The 20,138-nt window shown below is 45.5% G+C and overlaps 1 long non-coding RNA gene across 2 annotated transcripts; it reads right to left on the bottom strand.

Moving 5' to 3' along the window:
- Window positions 1–166: 166 nt before the first annotated feature.
- LOC311435957 lies at window positions 167–18,407 on the bottom strand. 2 transcript variants are annotated; one of them, XR_014692507.1, is made up of 5 exons: window positions 18,031–18,407; window positions 12,471–12,595; window positions 12,166–12,394; window positions 1,974–3,358; window positions 167–1,109 (listed from the first exon to the last, which is right to left on the bottom strand). It is a non-coding gene; the product is annotated as an uncharacterized lncRNA (long non-coding RNA). The 2 variants fall into 2 exon arrangements; XR_014692508.1 differs by lacking the exon at window positions 18,031–18,407 and adding an exon at window positions 13,278–13,692.
- Between the last annotated feature and the right edge of the window lie 1,731 nt (window positions 18,408–20,138).

The following is a 20,138-nucleotide window of genomic DNA, read 5'->3' as shown; positions in this document are numbered from 1 at the left end:
GGGTGAGGAATTTCCTCCTCAGATCCAATCTAAACCTCTTTCAGTTTGAATTCCCCCTCATCCTGTCATTATCCAATGGAGCAAAGAGTTGCTCTCCATCTTTTTTGTGAGTCCCCTTCAAGTCCTGAAAGGCCGCAGTGAGGTCTATTTTCACAGAAAGGCCAGCCTAAGTCCAACATGCCACTGCGTTTATGTAACAAGTGAATACACGTGTGTATTTATAGCGCAGCCTCTCTAACAGCATGCTTCCTTTCGCCTTAGGATGGCCAGCAGTACTTCTGTATAAAACATCTTCGGTCCTTTGCTCGTGCAGCAGCAGTAGGAACTATTTCCAAAACCGATAGCAGGAGCAGTTTTGCAGTCAGAGGCAACAGCCTCATTTCACGTTCAGGCTTGTGTGTCTTGGAGCCCATCATTTGGCCCCTACTGCTTCCACACCTGAGAGGTTGGTGCTCTTTTGCCAGCATCCTTGGGCCAGGGGTGGACAAACGCTGTCGCTGCGGGCTCTCTTCTTGCCCAGGTGGGCGCCTGGGGCTGCGCTGACGCCCCTTGCACCACAGAGCCGGGTGGCTGTCCTATTTTAGCACTGACTGGAGTTTTGTGGATTCTCACAGCACCCCTGCCTGATTGCCTGCTGCTTTTTTGAAGATTGTATTTTTTTGGATGTTTGTCTGCATTGCTGATTTCCATCAACAGTTTCATTCCTTCCATTGCCTCCCCTGACCTTTCGGGGGAGTGTCCACAAATGAGCTCCTGATATTTTCCTCCAGCTTTCTGTTTCTTCTCTCTCTTCTTTAAAGAATTTTCTCGTAATTTTCTTCCCCATAAGTAATGATGCTGGATTGCTTCTTTCACCTCTTCCTCCTATATGCTGATGCTAAATGATAAAATATATCTGACATTTGAAATTTATTTGTAGAAATTACATTTGAAAGGGTACACGAATAACCAAAGGTTCAAGATGTGTTATTTGCATAAACAAAAAAGAAGGAAGGAGCTGATTAATTGACTTTGCCCTTTATAACCCAGTCAATGAGTCAATGATTCACATCTGAAGCACCAAGAGAGCTTCTCCTGACACATCCAGCCATCCTCGAGGTGCCTGTAGGCTAAGAGATGAAATACACAATGCACTGTAATACAGTTCAATACCTTAAAAGTCATGCAACGGGGTGATTGTCACACCTAGATTCAAATTCCCATGGAGGGGAGGTAGTTCAAGGGGTTCTTTCACCAAATCCTCTCTGGGCTGTACTGGAGGCTCAGCCTCTTTGTAGGGGAAGCGGACAGCTTGCAATGGCATCGCACACATGCACGCAGCACAATCGGCCCCGGCTTGAACGCTGTCCCTGGGGCATAGCTTTTCAAGCTTGCCCAGATTTTTCTCATGGTCTAGGAAACAGCGAATCATTCATGCTTAATTCTTTTCAGCGAATGATGCTGCGTCTCCGGTTATCAGCATGGGAATTGACAAGAGGTTTTATAAATGTTGTCTCATCATATAACTTTCAAGTTGAGGAAAATTATAACCCTGTCCTCTACACTTGAACTTATTCTAAATGAGGTGGCATTCCCATTTGCCTCAGAATGTTTATTTTTATGCCTAAGACTCCAAGTTTTTTCTTCGTTTGTTTCTGTTTTGACTTTTTTTCCACTTTTTTTTTTTGGTTGGTTGTATTTGTTTTTTCTTGAAAGAGGGGTGGTTGAGCAAAAGCACCGTCTCTAAATTATCTGTACCTCTTCTGTTTTTCAACCAAAGACATCTCTCCAAACATTGTTCTGAATGCTGCCAAGTCTGTTAATTCACATTGTGTCTTTGGTTGATGCCACTCAAGGGTCAAAGTCAAGCTAATTCTGAAGTTGTCAGAATGTATTTATACAAAACCAGAAGATCCTGGGTACATGACACTATTTAACAACAGCAAAAATGTGACTGGAAACTTTAATTCCCATTTCTTGGACTTACAATTTACCTTTTTAAGGCAGCTGGGTACTACCGCCATTTCCAGGGGAAGCAAGCAGCCACTGCTCCAGCTGACGTGACCCTGCAGCCCACAGGAACAGCCCCTCTAAGGGTCAGCACTGGGCACATCAGTGCTCCTCCAACAGAAACATGACAGAAAGTCAAAAAGAAAACAAATCAAGCAAGCAACACTTCACTGAGCTGCCGTATGCAAGTGCTTGAGCAGCTCGGATCTTGGTTCCCCCTTCAGCCCACTAATCCTGGAGGTATTTTCCCCACGATCCAGGATCCTCTCCCCAAGCAGCAGGCAGAGCAGGCAGGGAGCCAGCCCAAAACACAGCTGCAGAGCCTCCAGTCCATGCATCCTCCTGCCCCAACCACCACCACAACCCTTCCTCACCCCAAAAAGCATCAGGGGCCTACACAAGTCGCCTGCCAGCAGGGTGAGCAGGATCACGCACCTGTGGTTGAGGAGCTAGAAGCTGATTCATTGTCATCAGTTGGTTTAAGAGACAATTCATTTAATCAGGAAACTGTAAAGAGCCTTCACAGTCTCTATCAGATTGAAAAGCCTTTGTCAGGCAATCCTCTTGCACTGAGCTCTCTAATGATATATGGTTGGGAAATTGTTTTCCTGATGCTGTGCTCAATATCACAAGAGGCTGCTGAAGTGCAGATGCGGGCATCTCACATCTTGGGTTGGGCTCACTTGGACCGAGAGCAGCATGGTAACCAGCTCAGAATTTCAAACATTTCCTTCCCCCAGCTCTGAGAAAATTATCATGGATCGGTAGGGAAAAAGCAGGAGCTGCGCTTTATGAAACTACATTCTTTCTCCAGTTGTGCTTCAGCGAGTGCTTTGAAGCCGATGGAGCAGTGAGCGTATGAACAGAAGTGCTGCTTGGTTTGTGCTATCTCTAAATGACACCAGTGTTTACTGTATGAGTTCATTCTCAACTGCATTCAAAACAAACACTGAGCTCAGGCATAAATATTGTATAAATTGTATAAATACGTATCCAACTCCTTTGTACAAAATACTTGAGATGCTGCCTATAGCATAAGCCAAAAGCCAGCAGCCAGTGGTCCAGAAACACACCCATGCCTTAGCTTAGTGGCGAAATCTTAAATTCTTTGGTTCTTTTCATTCAAGGATGAGATCACAGACACTCATTTCAACAAAACAACGAATATTAATACTTTGCATTAAGTATATAATTTGCCAGAGCTGGAAGTCGCTTGTTACCAATTACAGAATTAACTTAGTTTATGCTTGACCTTCATCAGTACCTTGCAGGGTTTTTATTTTATTGCGAAGTCACTTCATTCAAGTAGCTTCACTGAAGGTTGTCTGTCTTTCAGTGGAAGTCGTCAGTCTCCTGTTGTATCTAAAAACTGATTCCAGAACAGATTTCCTTGGAAGAAATCCTCCTAGCTCTGTGCTCCCAGATCTTAAATGAATATAGGAAACACAGTGAAGGTTAAAGCTATTCTTCAATAAATGGCTAAAAAAAAAATCTGTAAGAAAATATTATTTACTCCACAGGCTGCCATGTTCCTCTAAACTAAATAATGTAGTTTTAAAGTCAATCAGCAGTAAGTGTGGTGTATTAAAGTTGCTAACAACACACGGCTATTTTACTTTCTTCAAAGAATCACTTTAGCAAACTTTTTCCTTCCAACGTCATTAGTGACTGTGATTGTAAACCAACACCTATAATAAAACCTCTATTTTAGACAGGTGCTGTTCAGCAAAATGTGCAGAAACGATCTCATGCATCTCATTCAGACCTCTGTTGTGCAGGTTATTCTGTGAGGAACCAGGCATCAAACCCTCTAAAATGAACATTGATTTCAGCCACTCCAGGAATTAGCTTGCAGAAGCCAAAAGCCATTACCTACAACTTGTTAAAATTCTTCTATCAAAACCATTTTCAGACAGCATTAGAAATCATATACCCGTGAAGAAACTGTTACTTTTAATTTCAGAAAATAAAAGACAGGTGAAAACATGCAAACATCTAAAGATCCCATCAAACCTGTCACCATGTCTTGGCAATTATTAAAACACACTTGAGTGTCCTTATGTCGCACCTGTACAGGTTTTTCCCCAAATCCTTCATGTGGTATGTTAAAAGCCCTCCTTCCTCAGCTTTCCCCCACATCACTTGCTAGGCATGCACACAGGAAGCTTAATGGTGCTGCAGCTTCCTTTTCTGGTGCAGATTACAACTTCCTTACTATTAAGGAGATTGTTGCTATTAAGGAAGTTATTGTTGTTATTACGGTCCCTGAGACTTCCTTCATCCCATTGCCTTTTCCTGCGATCTGTCCTCTGAACCCATTAAAAACCTGTGCCCGGCTTTGGGTGTGTGTACGGTTGGTGCACGATCTCTCTGCTCCTTGGCATGGCCACCAGCATCACTACATGCACTGCAGGCAACATCGGTGTCCAGCGCTGTGGAGTTATACCTTGAGCCTTTCTCCTCATTTTTGTTTCTGGCTAGCTGCGTTATTGGTTTAGATGGGATTTTATTGGGTGCCTGTAGCCCTACCAGTACTTGTTGGGGAACTATAAGCAGTTCTTTCCTTCACTGTTCACATATCACAGCTCCACATGTCACTTTATTATCAACACATTCTTACTTTGAATATGAAAAGTGGTCTACAGAGGTCTACAAACTAGAAGGCCCTCCAGGGGCAAATTATGGCTAGATCTAGCACGTGTTCTAGAGGAAAGGTAATTGATCATTCCCTTTCCAGACCACAGAGCCAGGACACCCCAGGAGAACGTGGAGCACAATTCGGAAACCTCTCCCAGCAGAAAGGCATTGGGCTTTCCTGGTTGTGCAGCTCCCGCTGCAATACTTATGGGACCTGGCTCACAGCAGCACAGAAGAGAGCAAAGCATTTGGTCCCTGCTAAAACGGGACCACATGCAGAGAATGCAAAGGGAGGAAAGGGAGGAATTTGTTACATAAAAGAAAGAAAAAAGTTGCCTAGAAAGTTGTCTCGAGTACAACTGACAGTGCAGCTGTGTCTTGCTGATTATGTTTTATGCTGTTCTGCTGGTAATAAATTTCATGAGATTGTAGGTTAGCTCTAGTTTTTGTTTTTGCATTTCACTTATTTTTAGTTATTTCTGCTCTCAAAAGAAGTGCATTGTACCAAAACACATTATTAGAAGTCTTTTTGTGCTAGATGTATAGGCAAATTGTATATGTTTTTTGTCTAAGTAATCTAAAACCTAGTTTGAACATATAATAATCATTCATGAAGTAAAGTTTCTTTTTTAAACTGGAGCCTCCATTACTGGCCTCAGTAGTTATCAGGAAGAATGAACTGGCACACAGTAAGTGGGTGTAACACTGTGTTGCCAGAGAAAGAGGAGAAAGCACAGGCTTTTTAGTTGTTCGTGATTATTTTTAACTTCAATTTCCTTTGTAATTATTTCCTTTCCTGGATTCATAAATCTGCAGTAGCCTGTTACATAAATCTCATCTATCCCATGTTTACAAATAATTCTGACTTAGACTCTGTGCCTTTTGCACTTTGGAAATTCCCACAGACTTGGAGTTTGGGTGTACAAAGACGTATGCAGGATACCACCCCATGTTTAATACTAGCTCTATACAATAAGCCTTTTGTAAGAACAAATACCCACCTACATTTTTTTTCAACCTCCTCTAGCGTTTTTGTTGGAGAAGCTACATTTCACTTGCTGTCTTAAAGACTGCTGTGTCGCAGGATAATACTGAGACTTTGTGGGGGTTTATTCCTCTCAATGCTTGTTCATTTTTGTTTTTAAGAAAAGAGGAAGGGGTGGAGGAATCCAACAGTGAATTCTTCACGCACAAATATACCATGGATTTTAAGGGGTGATGTACTTGCACAAATGAGGGAATAATCACACTTAAGTGCAGTTGTTATGAAAATGAGTTAGAGGGGAAAGAAGAGACGACGAGGAAAAAATAAAACATGTACTGGAAGGAGAAAAAAGGTATCTGTGTGAAGGCAATAATCACGGCACTGAGAACCAGACCAGAGGTTCTCAGAATGGTGCTCACAGAGAACAGGTGAGGCAGTAGATAGTCGGCTGTGCAACAAATTATAGTGCCATACAACTTACTGTCGTGGTTTAACCCGACCGGCAGCTAAACACCACGCAGCCGTTCGCTCACCCTCCCCCCTCCCTCTCTGGGACGGGGGAGAGAAATGGAAAGTGAAGCCCGTGAGTTGAGATAAAGACAGTTTAATAAGACAGGAAAAAAAAAATAACAAAATAATAATAACAATAATAATAATGATGATACAATGGTGATAATACGAAAGTAATAATAGTATGTACAAACAAGTGATGCACAATGCAATTGCTCACCACCCGCTGACCGATGCCCAGCCTAACCCCGAGCAGTCCGGCCCCCTCCCCCCGGCTAGCCACCCCTATATATTGTTTAGCATGACGTCAGATGGTATGGAATACCCCTTTGGCTAGTTTGGGTCACCTGTCCTGGGTCTGTCCCCTCCCAGCTCTTACTGCACCCCCCAGCCTGCCCGTTGGCAGGACAGAGCAAAGGCTGAGATGTCCTTGGCTTAGTATAAGCACTGCTCTGCAACAATTAAAGCATCGGGGTGTTATCAGCACTCTTCTCATTCTAAGCCAAAACACAGCATTCCACCAGCTACTAGGAAGAAAATTAATTCTGTGCTAACTGAAACCAGGACATCTATCCACCCCTTATTCCATACCATTTATGTCATGCTCAGGTTACACTCTTTTCCATACATTCTAATTAGTCACCTATAGTAATCATGGTAGTGATAACATACAGTAAAATATACTATTTAACATGGTGCAATTCAGTTCATGGGCTATTCTCACCCAGTATTAAATCTCCTTGAGGTACACACCGGACCTCTCCGTTCTTTTGCATCACCCACCAAGTATATCCAGGTCCCTGAGCGAAAACAATTCCACGAATAGGTTTGCCTTTTCCTGAGGCAGGAGTAGCCCAGACTGTTTTACCCAGCATATTTTTTACATGCACTACAGGAACTTTATCCCCATCTACAGTACATAACAGGTTTGATTGGGCAGGTCCAGCTCGGTTGGTAGATCCCCTAGTATTGACTAACCAGGTGGCCTTTGCCAAATGCGTATCCCAGTTTTTGAACGTCCCAGCGCCCATTGCTTTCAAGGTAGTCTTTAACAGGCCATTGTATCGTTCAACTTTCCCGGAGGCTGGTGCATGATAGGGGATGTGATACACCCATTCAATACCATGTTCTTTGGCCCAAGTGTCTATAAGGTTGTTTCGGAAATGAGTTCCATTGTCTGATTCTATTCTTTCTGGGGTGCCATGTCGCCATAGGACTTGCTTTTCAAGGCCCAGGATGGTGTTCCGGGCGGTAGCATGAGGCACAGGATATGTTTCCAGCCATCCGGTGGTTGCTTCCACCATTGTAAGTACGTGGCGCTTGCCATTGCGAGTTTGAGGGAGTGTGATGTAATCAATCTGCCAGGCCTCTCCATATTTATATTTCAGCCATCGTCCTCCATACCAAAGAGGCTTTGACCGTTTGGCTTGCTTGATTGCAGCACATGTTTCACAGTCATGAATAACCTGTGCTATAGCGTCCATGGTCAAGTCCACCCCTCGATCACGAGCCCATCTGTATGTTGCATCTCTACCTTGATGGCCTGAGGTGTCATGGGCCCATCGGGCTATAAATAATTCACCTTTATGCTGCCAATCCAGGTCCACCTGAGCTACTTCAATCTTAGCAGCCTGATCCACCTGCTGGTTGTTTTGATGTTCTTCAGTAGCCCGATTCTTGGGCACATGAGCATCTACGTGGCGTACTTTCACAGCCAGGTTCTCTACCCGAGCAGCAATATCTTGCCACAATGCAGCAGCCCAGATAGGTTTGCCCCTACGCTGCCAGTTGTTTTGCTTCCATTGCTGTAACCATCCCCACAGGGCATTTGCTACCATCCATGAATCGGTGTAGAGATAGAGAACTGGCCATTTTTCTCGTTCAGCAATGTCTAAAGCCAGCTGAATGGCTTTCACTTCTGCAAACTGACTCGATTCACCTTCTCCCTCAGCAGCTTCTGCAACTCGTCGCGTAGGACTCCATACAGCAGCCTTCCATCTCCGATGCTTCCCCACAATACGACAGGACCCATCAGTGAACAGGGCATATTTCTTTTCATTCTCTGGCAACTGGTTGTACAGTGGGGCTTCTTCAGCACGACCCACCTCCTCCTCTGATGATATCCCAAAGTATTTGCCTTCTGGCCAGTCCATGATCACTTCCAATATTCCTGGGCGACTGGGGTTTCCTATTCGAGCCCGCTGAGTAATCAGTGCAACCCACTTGCTCCATGTAGCATCAGTTGCATGATGCGTAGAGGGGACCCTTCCCTTGAACATCCAGCCTAGTACCGGTAATCGGGGTGCTAGGAGGAGCTGCGCTTCAGTACCGACCACCTCCGAAGCAGATCGAACTCCTTCATATGCTGCCAATATCTCCTTTTCAGTTGGAGTATAGCGGGCCTCAGATCCTCTGTATCCCCGACTCCAAAACCCCAGAGGCCGACCTCGAGTTTCCCCAGGTTCTTTCTGCCAGAGGCTCCAGGTGGGGCCGTTCTCCCCGGCTGCAGTGTAGAGCACATTCTTTACATCTGGTCCTGTTCGAACTGGCCCAAGGGCTACTGCATGGACTATTTCCTGCTTGATTTGTTCAAAGGCTTGTCGTTGTTCAGGGCCCCATTCAAACTCATTCTTCTTACGAGTTACTTGGTAGAGTGGGTTTACAATCAGACTGTAATTTGGGATGTGCATTCTCCAAAACCCCACAACACCTAGGAAAGTCTGTGTTTCTTTTTTGTTAGTTGGTGGAGACATAGCTGTTATTTTGTTGATCACATCCATTGGGATTTGACGACGTCCATCTTGCCATTTTATTCCTAAAAACTGGATCTCCCGTGCAGGTCCTTTGACTTTATTTTGTTTTATGGCAAAACCGGCTTTCAGAAGGATTTGGACTATTTTCTTCCCTTTCTCGAAAACTTCCTCTGCTGTGTCACCCCACACAATAATGTCATCGATGTACTGCAGGTGTTCAGGAGCTTCCCCCTGCTCTAGTGCAGACTGGATCAGCCCATGGCAAATGGTAGGGCTGTGTTTCCACCCCTGGGGCAGCCTATTCCAAGTATATTGGACTCCCCTCCAAGTGAAGGCAAATTGTGGCCTGCACTCTGCTGCTAGAGGGATGGAGAAAAATGCATTAGCGATATCAATTGTGGCGTACCACTTGGCTGCCTTCGATTCAAGTTCATACTGAAGTTCCAGCATGTCCGGCACTGCAGCACTCAGTGGTGGCGTGACTTCGTTCAGGCCGCGATAGTCCACTGTTAGTCTCCACTCGCCATTAGACTTTCGCACTGGCCATATGGGACTATTGAAAGGTGAATGAGTCTTGCTGATCACTCCTTGGCTCTCCAATTGACGAATTAGCTTATGGATGTTTGTTTGAGGTCTGGATCCTCATAAATCACTTCCCGTACGGCTAATTCCCTCAGGTACTGGATTCCCTTCTCCATAGTGGTCCACTTGCCTGGTAGACATAAAATATCTTCCTTGAAGGGATACCTTTCCCTCACAGCTGAGAGGAGACGCCTCCAGAGGCTGGTGGGTCGTGCTCCATCTGCAATTGCTTTGTCAATGCCGGCGTCTCGAGCAAGGGATCCCAGCCGCTTGGCTTCCCTGCCGTCTAATTCCACACAATTGGCTCCAGAGTCCCAGCACCGGAGCAGCCAGGTGACAAGCTGCTCACCTATACAGCGACCAAAATCTTTTCGCACATCTCGTAGCTCGCGCTCGTTTAGGCTTCGGGTAGTTACTGTTGCTCTTTCGGCATCCTCATCTTCCTCCTCCTGAATCCTTGACGGCCCAGCGTCGTCATCATCTTCGTCATCTCTATACTTAGTTTTGGCAGAAGCCTTACCTGGATTGGCAGAAGACTCTCTGCGTTCTAAACGACTTGAATTTCTATACCATATTTTCACCTTCTCTACAGGGGCAGCTTGCACTGCTACTGCTCGTTTCTCTGACTTTGTTACAGGGTCTGCCACAGGGGTTGGAATGCCCTCTGCAGGGTCAACTTGCACTGCTACAGCTCGTTTCTCTGACACGGCCACAGGAGCTGGAGCGGCTACAGGAGCTGGAGTTGGAGCTGGAGCAGTTGCAGGAGCTGGGACTGGAGCAGTAGTAGGAGCTGGAGCTAGAGCGGCTTCAGGAGCTGGAGCTGGAGCGGCTTCAGGAGCTGGGACTGGAGCAGTTGCAGGAACTGGGACTGGAGTAGCGGCCGGAGCTGGAACTGGAGCGACTGCAGGAACTGGGACTGGAGCAGCTGCAGGAGCTGGAGCTGGAGCAGCTTCAGGAGCTGGGACTGGAGCAGTTGCAGGAGCTGGAGCTGGAGCGGCTGCAGGAGCTGGAGCTGGAGCGGCTGCAGGAGCTGGGACTGGAGCGGCTGCAGGAGCTGGGACTGGAGCGGCTGCAGGAGCTGGGACTGGAGCGGCTGCAGGAGCTGGGACTGGAGCGGCTGCAGAATCCACCGTAGGGGTCACAGTGGCCGTTGGATCTGTCACAGGGTTTGGAGTGGCCGCAGGGTCTGTCACTAAGTTGACAGCAGTATCAATGGCAGCTCGATAGGCATGAGCCAGGCCCCAGCACGTTACAATGATTTGTGTTACTTTGGAACTGCCAGAATCATTACACCTTTTTTTCAAGCATTCTGCCAGTTTTTGAGGATTTTGCCATTGTTCAGGGGTGAATTTCCAACACACTGGGGGTGCCAACTGCTCTAGATGCCTGCCCATATCCACCCATACTCCCTGCCACCCACAACTATACTGCCTCCGGGCAGATCTCCGGATGAGCTTCATAAGTAGTTGTTTAACTTTAAGCAGAATCTGAAGTGCATTCATGAGGCAGAACAACAAGACTATGGTATTCTGAGTATTCCAGAAATATTCAATATCTTGGAGAGCTATTGTGACAAGCTCAGGGGATAAGAGGGTGGTGAAGGAGGAAGGCAGAGTGACCCAGGAGGATACAGGGGTGGTGAAGGAGAAAGGGAGAGTAAGCAAGTAAGGAAAAATATCCTCCCCTTTCCCCTCCACAGATTGACTCTCTAATGGAGAAAAACAATAGGTATAATTGCTAATAGTTCCCAAGATGCTGTTTCCAAAGTACAGAGTCCACGATGTTACTGAGTATAAATACCAAGTTAGAGTCATGACCAGATATCTTATCGTCTCATAAGCCATTGCTATAACACTTAGTACCATAATGGTCTGAAACCAGGGCCCGGAGAGGAGAAACAACACTACAGAGAGCAAATACGGAAAATAATGTACTATAATACTCAATTTGGAAAACAGGCGCAGCAGAGTTGTGATTAAAGCAATCAGCATTATGACAAGTGACTATTAAGCAGGTCTAATCCTTACACCAATTTTAGTTTAACACACTCTGATCAGATCTGCCGTTATCTCAACCTTTCGGGCCCCACGTTGGGCGCCAAAAAGACTGTCGTGGTTTAACCCGACCGGCAGCTAAACACCACGCAGCCGTTCGCTCACCCTCCCCCCTCCCTCTCTGGGACGGGGGAGAGAAATGGAAAGTGAAGCCCGTGAGTTGAGATAAAGACAGTTTAATAAGACAGGAAAAAAAAAATAACAAAATAATAATAACAATAATAATAATGATGATACAATGGTGATAATACGAAAGTAATAATAGTATGTACAAACAAGTGATGCACAATGCAATTGCTCACCACCCGCTGACCGATGCCCAGCCTAACCCCGAGCAGTCCGGCCCCCTCCCCCCGGCTAGCCACCCCTATATATTGTTTAGCATGACGTCAGATGGTATGGAATACCCCTTTGGCTAGTTTGGGTCACCTGTCCTGGGTCTGTCCCCTCCCAGCTCTTACTGCACCCCCCAGCCTGCCCGTTGGCAGGACAGAGCAAAGGCTGAGATGTCCTTGGCTTAGTATAAGCACTGCTCTGCAACAATTAAAGCATCGGGGTGTTATCAGCACTCTTCTCATTCTAAACCAAAACACAGCATTCCACCAGCTACTAGGAAGAAAATTAATTCTGTGCTAACTGAAACCAGGACACTTACCCACATTCATTGCTTGAAATCCTCATGCCCTGTGTAGCCAGTGGCTTTGGAAATTGACCGGGAGATCCTCTGACACGCTGTGCATTGGTAGTGTCATCTGTTCCTCGTCCCCTGGGACAGCTGCCTGTGCAGTATTGGCAGCGAACATGCTCAGGTGGAGCAGTGCCTGCTCCTGTCCATGGGGGAAACAACGGCCATGCAGGCATTTTCCAGGTCTTCTGACAATCTTCTGGGATAAAAGGGAGAAATAATGGTGAAACATGGTCAAAAGTGTGAGAGCAGTGTCTTAAATTCAGTGTAGGTACCTCCACACACAAGGGCAGTGGCACTGGATTGGAAAGATAGTGCAGGTCATAGCAGCCATGCCTCTCTGCCCCTTGGAAAGCTTCACTCAGGGTGTAGAGCTTCTCACCTTCAGGGCTTACGGCACCTAAGAATGAGCAAGGTGACTTTTAAAATGCGACTGAAACAGCAAACAGTGACAGAAATAGAAAAGGAAGAGGATGAAGACCCCCTGTGTTGGGTGAACTCACTGACCCGGCGGTGCCGGGTGAGGAGAGCGAAGCAGATGGGGCAAGGCCTGCTCCTGCTCTCGGCGCAGGCCCCTCGTGTTCTCCAGGCCAAGCACATTGACAGGATCACCGTGTAACCAGACCAGATCCCTGCTAACCCCACGTAGTTCATAAAGCAGTCCAAATAAATATGTTGTTGGTAATATGTGTTGTTGGTAATATGATGAAAACTGGCCAGCGGTAACGTTTAATAATAATCTGGCAACCAGTGCTAACACTCAGCTCACAACCCTAGGCACACCTAATGTTGAGGATTTTAACTAATAAATACTTCACAAATTGTGTTTACAAGCAATAAACAATTTATAAATAAGCAACTTCTCAGGTTTGCTTTTGTTAAACTGTCTAGCTTCCCTGCTTGTACCCTGAGCATTGTATTGCACCCTGAATTGTGGTGGTTGCCACTGTGCAAGGCTGGGTTGCTTTTGCTTTAAATAAGGCTTTTTTGCCTTTTGCTCTCTTCATTTTATTTTCCTCGCACTTAACTGGAAAACGATAGCTCAACATTTTCTGTTTGCATACTGTGTCCTCTCTGCCTACCTGAAGGTCCTAAGCCATCCTTGAAAACAGCTCTCACCAGCAAGTATCCCTGAACTAAGGGTGAAAGTTATTTAAACTGCCAGTGTTAAAAAGACAAAACTGATAACTGGTTCTGTGCTGTTTCAAAAGCTGTTATCTCAAACGCCGGATGCTTCTTCTGACAGTGGTGAAAACAGTTTTCCCCCTGTTATGACAGCAGGTTTCAGCTCAGGGTGAAAGGGAACCTTTCCGATCACAGGCTAATTCCCCAGTGCTGGAAGAACATAAAACAAAATCGAACAGCAAGCTAACTACATTTATTTGAGAGAGCAAAAGACAGCACAGCTGATCTGCTTGGATTGGGCTCTGTCCAACATTTCAAACATTCCCACATTTCCAGGTCTCTGAGCAATGCAGCACAGGAGCAACACATGGATGCTGGCTCTGGGGAGGCAGTGAAGCACTGCCTATCTCCTAGCTAAAGGAGCTGCACCATTTCCCTTTCAGCCTGTGGTTAGCCTCCTTCGCAGGGGTCAACAAGTGCACAGGAAAAAAAGAGTGTCTGCACACTTACCCATTGCCCAGGATGCAAAGAAAGCCTTATTTTTAAGCAAGGAAAGAGTCAGTAACACTCTGGGAACTGGTTATCTCTAGGGTGCACTTTCAGGAAATGTTTATGCTTTTTTCCAAGCAGTATATATATAAAAAAATGTGTTAGGAAACCAGCACAGCACTGATCCAGAGAGTTTGTAAAGGAGGAGATCCACAAGTTGTTTGCTTTCACCTCTGTTCCAGTGTCCTTCCTGTTTCTTAAGGGTTCTTCACAAACATCTGTAAATTCTCACAGAAATAAATCATATTATTCTTTCCAGAGAGATGTTTTTTTGTACTTTAGATAACACTGTGTTGTGAAAAATGTGACAACAATGTGTCAAACATTAACACATTTTCCCTTAGATGCCCAATAGGTAGCTAAAGAAACAGTCTTTTACTATTTTGTCAGTCAACAAAACAAATCTAGGCTTTTCACACGAGTGCCAACAAATACCAGGTTTGCCACGACTCAAAAAAATAGTAGAAAACTGGTAAAAAGTCTGAAGATTCACTTCCTAACCATTGTGTATTTCTTCAGTGAACTTCCCTTAGAGATGCTACTAGAAGACAAGAGGTGACATGAAGTTTCAGGGAACATAGGAGGTTTTTAGATTTCTGCTTTGAATCCTTTTTGCAGAGTTTACATTTTATTATTATTAAATTTACATTTGCAAGGGACAGGGAAGGAGAGCAACTGAAAAGCAAACTTATTATGGAAACTGTTTCCATTATTAACTGTGCAGTATAAACAACCCTTCTGGTACCAGATTTTACAAGTGCGACTTAAAATTCTTTAGAATTATGCTTGTGCTAAATTGACAGCATTCCTCTGATTTTGACCATATTGGTCGCTAGTTTTGCAGACTTAGCAAGAAGGAGAACTGCTTACTTTAGCACCAGCACTTCCACTAAACAGCAAACCTTCTCAATTTTGGCTTCGGTGCACTGTATATGCCAAGTTCATATTTCAATCCAGAATGAACATTTGCGTCAGTCCAGAGTCAGCTCTTGCTGGCAGGGAGCAGCCCTGTCAAAGCTTTAGATCAAATGGTCACCCTCCAGATGTATTTGTCTTTGTCACTGTCACCCACAGACACTTCCTCTGAAAGCCAATGGCCCGGCAGTGATGCAGCTGACTGCTGAGCAGGGTATATCATTCAGGCATTAAGATGGTGTTTGACTGGCAGAGCCCCTAGAATTGTCGCTGTTTTTAACCAGCACTTTCAATACTTCATATTGATTCTGGGCCTAGCCCCAAACCCGCTGAAATCGATGGGGATAGGCTCTGACGGGGTCTGATGACAAATGATGGAAGTGATGGATTTGGTACAACTATCTGAAATCATGTAACCCTCCTGAGGGCTGGGTTTGTTTGTTTTTAAATTTGTTCTCCATTTTCTTTACTGGATGCGGGGGGAAACTTAGTTACAAACTTAGTTACAAGAGATGAGGAAAAGGCGGAGGTGCTCAATGCCTTCTTTGCCTCAGTCTTTAGCGGCAATACCGGATGTTCTCTGGATACCCAGTACCCTGAGCTGGTGGAAGGGGATGGGGAGCAGGATGTGGCCCTCATTATCCATGAAGAACTGGTTGGTGACCTACTACGGCACTTAGATGTGCACAAGTCGATGGGGCCAGATGGGATCCACCCAAGGGTACTGAGGGAACTGGCAGAGGAGCTGGCCAAGCCGCTGTCCATCATTTATCAACAGTCCTGGCTATCGGGGGAGGTCCCAATCGACTGGCGGCTAGCAAACGTGACGCCCATCTACAAGAAGGGTCGGAGGGCAGACCCAGGAAACTACAGGCCTGTCAGTTTGACCTCAGTGCCAGGAAAGCTCATGGAGCAGATCCTCCTGAGAGTCATCATGCAGCACTTGAAGGGGAAGCAGGCGATCAGGCCCAGTCAGCATGGCTTTATGAAAGGCAGGTCATGCCTGACGAACCTGATCTCCTTCTATGACAGAGTGACGCGCTGGGTGGATGAGGGAAAGGCTGTGGATGTGGTCTACCTTGACTTCAGCAAGGCTTTTGACACCGTCTCCCACAGCATTCTCCTCAAGAAACTGGCTGCTCTTGGCTTGGACTGGCACACGCTTCGTTGGGTTAGAAACTGGCTGGATAGCCGGGCCCAAAGAGTCGTGGTGAATGGAGCCAAGTCCAGTTGGAGGCCAGTCACTAGTGGCGTCCCCCAGGGCTCGGTGCTGGGGCCGGTCCTCTTTAATATCTTCATCGATGATCTGGACGAGGGCATCGAGTGCACCCTCAGTAAGTTCGCAGATGACACCAAGTTAGGTGCGTGTGTCGATCTGCTTGAGGGTAGGAAAGCTCTGCAGGAGGATCTGGATAGGCTGCACCGATGGGCTGAGGTCAACTGCATGAAGTTTAACAAGGCCAAGTGCCGGGTCCTGCACCTGGGGCGCAATAACCCCAAGCAGAGCTACAGGCTGGGAGAGGAATGGTTGGAAAGCTGCCAGGCAGAGAAGGACCTGGGAGTGATGGTGGACAGTCGGCTGAATATGAGCCAGCAGTGTGCTCAGGTGGCCAAGAAGGCCAACGGCATCCTGGCTTGTATTAGGAACAGCGTGACCAGCAGGGCTAGGGAGGTGATCGTCCCCCTGTACTCAGCTCTGGTGAGGCCGCACCTCGAGTACTGTGTTCAGTTTTGGGCCCCTCGCTACAAGAAGGACATCGAGGTGCTTGAGCGGGTGCAGAGAAGGGCGACGAAGCTGGTGAGGGGCCTGGAGAACAAGTCCTACGAGGAGCGGCTGAGGGAGCTGGGCTTGTTCAGCCTGGAGAAGAGGAGGCTCAGGGGCGACCTTATTGCTCTTTACAGATACCTTAAAGGAGGCTGTAGAGAGGTGGGGGTTGGCCTGTTCTCCCACGTGCCTGGTGACAGGACGAGGGGGAATGGGCTTAAGTTGAGCCAGGGGAGTTTTAGGTTAGATGTTAGGAAGAACTTCTTTACAGAAAGGGTTGTGAGGCATTGGAACAGGCTGCCCAGGGAAGTGGTGGAGTCACCATCCCTGGAAGTCTTCAAAAGACGCTTAGATGTAGAGCTTAGGGATATGGTTTAGTGGAGGGCTGTTAGCGTTAGGTTGGAGGTTGGACTCGATGACCTTGAGGTCTCTTCCAACCTAGAAAATTCTGTGATTCTGTGATTCTGTGATTCTTCACGATTTTGTTCTTTGTCACCTGCTGCTCTGTCTCTTACCACCTCATCCCCAGCTCCAAAGCCCTGCACATCTGTGGACATAAGCAAGTTTGGGATGGAGGAGGTTGATGCTCAGGGACTGGAAACATGCAGTGAGAGCAGGGGTGAGGTTTGCCAGCTGCATTGCTGGTTTGTATTGCAAACAATCCTAGCCTGGCACCATGACATGGCCTTTTGGGGGCATCAAGAGCCTTTCTGCACTAAGGACACACTTTCTTCAAACTAGGTCTGCCCGGGACATGTGGGTGAGGTCTACCCTGCCTAGCAGCTATGTATGGTGAGAACCTCCAGCACTAATCTACCATGTGCAACTAATAAAAGCTGCTAATATCTGTAGAAAACAGCAAAATTCAGTACCTTTGAATGGCTGCTGTTGGGCCCTCTTCATGCAATACCACAAGGTTTGTAGGGCTATATTTTTCTGAGGGATACAGTGGGGGTGCTTGCATTTTGGACTCGCAAGACTTTCTGCGACCAAAGTGGATTTTTTTCTGTGTTGTTTTGCTTTTCTTGCCTTAACTACCAAGCTGTGCATTTTAGATTCAGAAAGTAGAAAGCTCCAGCAGGTACTTCAAAAGATTATCATACACCCGATGCTAAAACACATTCTTTCACATTCTGTGTAAACCTCTTAAAAACAAACAACAACCACAACAAAAAGAGCAACTCTCTGGCCTGTGCGAGTTCTTCCTCTGTCCTCTTAGCTGGGTTCAAGTAACAAAGTGACTACAACGGCCCTCCTTCCATTCAGCTAGCAACTTTCAGATGACCTTAAGAAAACTTTGTCAGCACTTTACTCTTGCACAATTCCTGTAAAAGACAAATGTAATATTGAACTAAACATATTTATTTTTCCTTCTCAGGTGAAAATGCTAAAGGGCACACTCAGACAAACTGTTTTGCAGAATTTCATAGACTGTTTCAGTAAAAGCTTTCATAAAAGAATCGCAGTATCTGCTGAGTTACCTTGCCTCAAACATCAGCTGTATGCTTCTCAAGCATTTAAGTTGCTGCTTCTGTAAAGTCTCTGTCTTTATCCAGACTGATAAGGCCTCTTTATAGCAACTGCTATTGATTCCAGTCTGCCGAAGGTAGCACCAGCAGCAGCATTAGGCCACCATCACACAACCAATCTTCTCTCCTATTTGTTAGCAGCTATCTGCAGACAGTCATATCCTCACAGTTCAACCAGGAAACAGAATATATGAGCTCTCCTCACCCACTCCAGCACAAAATCAGCTGAGTTACTTGACACAGCCACGGCATCAGTTTCAATTAGATCAGCTGACTTCTGCAAAGCTGTTGATGAGGAGCACTCAAGTGATTTGTTCCAGGAGCTGAACTGTATGGGTAATTTCTGGCAGAGGAGGAACAAGCAGCTGTGGATAGCTATGTCTTAAGCTACCTCCATCTTTCCAGCAATGATTGTCAGTTCACAGCTTTAGTATAGGAAATGCTTAAATTACTGTCAGGAGTTAAAACACAGTACCATTTTTCAGGAGGACATGATAATGTCATGGTTTACCAGAGGTTTCCAGAGCCTTCTCTGACCATACCTTGTAGGTTCGTTTTATTTTCTCTGCGATGTGTGAAAGAGAAAAGCACATGCAGATTTCCACATTTGCTGTGCCTCTGAACTTGTGAATTCACTGGCCTTTTTGAATTGATTTGTTAGTTACTGAAAGTTCAGAACAAATAAAAACTAGAGAAAGAAAAAAAAAAAGAATAAAAACATTTTTCCACCTTTGTAAGATTCTTAGAAGTTAATTACAAGTTGAAATTTAAAATTAGGAAGAAGAAGGCCAAATAGGCTTTTGTTCTTATTGAACCATATACAAAGACCGAATTTTATTATGATACAAAAGGAAAGAATTTGTCATCATTAACTGTAATGATTTTGGGAAGGAGGTTAGATAGGAGACTTAGCATCATTAGATGTTTTTATCTAAAGATTTCCTGCCTCAAGTAATTGTTCTGAAGAAGTAAACACACAGAGATTATGCGATTTATTCTCTTTAATGAAGTTCTATGATATGTGTTGTTTTGTAAGCTCATTTGAAGAATTTTAACAGAATCTCTGGGTTTTTATTTATGTATTTATTTTACAGATGCTTTGCAAAACTGTGACCAAATAATATGTTTAATGTTCACTGTGTTGCTACTAGCTTAGTTCTTTGAAATCAAACGAAGCCCCAGGTTAAGTGATTTCTTTCCATATTTACCAGTGGCACAACACCACACAACACTGACACAACAAACATGGTTACAAATATATGTTAACTAACAGCAACACCATCCAACAATTCTTATCAGAAAAGTCAATTTTCATTTTTTTTTCATTTTTCAACCAAGTTCTATTAAATTTGAATTCTTAAAATAGAACCATTGAATCATTAAGGTTTGAAAAGACCTTTAAGATCATCTGGTCCAACCATCACCCTACTACTGGCACTTAGCCATGTTGAACCTCATCCCATTGGCCTCTGCCCATCAACCCAACCTGTCCAGGTCCCTCTGCGGGGTGTTCCTGCCCTCTGGCAGATTGACACTTCCCCCCAGCTTGGTGTCATCTGCAAACTTACTGAGGGTGCACTCAATTCCCTCATCCAAATCATCAATAAAGATATTAAAGAGGATGGGCCCCAACACCTTCTTCTTTGGGAAGTTCTAGTTGTCTCCCCATCCTGTGGCCTAAGGGCTTAAATTTGCCTGGAAATTAGTCTTTGTGTCACTGATGAGTCTTCTGCTTTCTACATTAAAAAAAGAGCCAAATCTCACTGAGTATGAAGGTTTCTCTGGCTGCCCCCAGGCCTGCCACCAGCACGTATGCCAGCCCTACAGCCCCCTCAGGCCTTGTAACAAGCCCTTTGGCAGGGATCCCATCCAGCACCCCAGTATACGACCCCCGTCTCTTCCAAATATTGCAGCCGAGTAGCAGAGACTCTTTCCTTCAACATTTGGAATGTGTTTTCAACTTCTATGGGAAACCATGAAGAAATTTCTGTAGGTACCCTTCCTGTCAGCTGAACTGACAAAAGTGCTTTTATCTTTCTCTTTTTATCTGGTTGTACAAA

Source organism: Aythya ferina (genome assembly GCF_964211825.1).
Source record: "Aythya ferina genome assembly, chromosome: 4".
In the NCBI taxonomy this organism is placed as follows: domain Eukaryota; kingdom Metazoa; phylum Chordata; class Aves; order Anseriformes; family Anatidae; genus Aythya; species Aythya ferina.
The sequence above is the reverse complement of the archived record's forward strand: the minus strand, read 5'-3'. Positions and strand labels throughout refer to the sequence as shown.